This window comes from Myotis lucifugus, unplaced genomic scaffold (assembly GCF_000147115.1).
Source record: "Myotis lucifugus unplaced genomic scaffold, Myoluc2.0 scaffold_104, whole genome shotgun sequence".
Classification (NCBI taxonomy): Eukaryota; Metazoa; Chordata; class Mammalia; order Chiroptera; family Vespertilionidae; genus Myotis; species Myotis lucifugus.
In genome coordinates, this window is record NW_005871152.1 from 4,037,871 (window position 1) to 4,039,855 (window position 1,985).

General features: G+C 37.6%; 1 pseudogene; it reads left to right on the plus strand.

Annotated features, from left to right (window-relative positions):
- The first annotated feature begins 211 nt into the window (after window positions 1-211).
- LOC102419518 lies at window positions 212-484 on the plus strand (annotated as a pseudogene).
- The last annotated feature ends 1,501 nt before the right edge of the window (window positions 485-1,985 follow it).

Below are 1,985 nucleotides of genomic sequence, written 5' to 3' on the forward strand. Positions count from 1 at the left end.
AATAATGACAGAAAAACCCAAAGGTGATAAAATTAGCAGACAAGGACATAAAGACAGGTCTTATAAAGAAACTGCATGTTCAAAGAAGATAAACGAGGCATAATCATAATGAAGAGGTAAATGAAAGATATAAAAAATACTCTAAGTTAAACTTTCAGAAATGTTTAAAATAAAAATACACTGTGGGGGGAGGGGGAGGCCGCCCGGCAAGATGGCGCCGTCTGCGTTGCTGTGGCCCTTCTCCTGGCTGCTGGCCCCGGCCAGGCTCCCGAGCGGCTTGTCAGCGGGTCCAAGTTCTATGTTGGGGAGCCGCTACACGACAAGCCTGATTGGCTGAAAGTGGGGCTGACCTTGGGCACGACCGTCTTCTTGTGGGTCTATCTCATCAAACAACATAATGAAGATGTATTAGAATATAAAAGAAGAAATGGGTTGGAATAAACTGTTTAAATGCTAATACTGTATGTTCCATATAGAGTTGAAAGCAGTTGAGTTGTAAGCTAGAGAGAAAAGTTATATGTGAATCTATGTAATCAGTCTCAGCAAAGTGGGAATAGAAAGATCATTCCTCAACATAATAAAAGCCATATATAACAAACTCATAGCCAACATCATAATCAATGGGCAAAAACTAAAACCATTTCCCCTAAGAACAGGAACAAGACAGGGATGCCCACTCTCACCACTCCTGTTCGACATAGTACTGGAAGTGCTAGCCATAGGGATCAGACAAGAAGAAAAAATAAAAGGCATCCAAATTGGAAAAGAAGAAGTAAAACTGTCCTTATCACAGATGACATGATACTGTACATAGAAAACCCTAAAGACTCCATCAAAAAAGTACTAGACTTAATAAATGAATTTGGCAATGTAGCAGAATACAAAATTAATGCCAAGAAATCTATGGCATTTCTATACACCAATAATGAACTTACAGAAAGAGAGACTAAAAAAGCAATCCCATTTACCATCGCACCAAAAAAATTAAGATACCTAAAAATAAACTTAACTAAGGAGGTAAAAGACCTATATGTGGAAAACTACAGGACACTAAAAAAAGAGATAGAGGAAGACATAAACAGATGGAAGAACATACCGTGTTCATGGATTGGTAGAATCAACATCATCAAAATGTCCATACTACCCAAAGCAATCTATAAATTCAACGCACTTCCCATTAAAATACCAACGGCATATTTCACAGATCTAGAACGAACTCTCCAAAAATTCATCTGGAATAAAAAAAGACCCCGAATAGCTGCAGCGATCTTGAGAAAGAACAAAGTAGGTGGGATCTCAATACCAGATATCAAGATGTATTACAAAGCCACTGTTCTCAAAACTGCCTGGTACTGGCACGAGGACAGACATATAGATCAATGGAATAGAATAGAGAGCCCAGAAATTAGCCCAAACCAATATGCTCAATTAATATTTGACAAAGGAGGCAAGAACATACAATGGAGTCAAGATAGTCTCTTCAATAAACGGTGTTGGGAAAATTGGACAGATATATGCAAGAAAATGAAACTAGACCACCAACTTACACCATACACAAAAATAAACTCAAAATGGATAAAGGACTTAAATGTATGATGAGAAACCATAAAAATTCTAGAAGAATCCAAAGGCAACAAAATCTCAGACATATGCCAAAGCAATTTCTTCACTGATACAGCTCCTAGGGCACTTGAAACTAAAGAGAAAATGAACAAATGGGACTACATCAAAATAAAAAGCTTCTGCACAGCAAAAGAAACCATCAACAAAACAAGAAAGCCCACTGCGTGGGAAAACGTATTTGCCAATGTCATATCTGATAAGGGCCTAATCTCCAAAATTTATAGGGAACTCATACAACTTAACAAAACGAAGATAAACAATCCAATCAAAAAAATGGGCAAAGGAGCTAAATAGACACCTTTCAAAAGAGGACATTCAGAAAGCCAAGAGACATATGAAAACATGCTCAAAGTCACTAATCA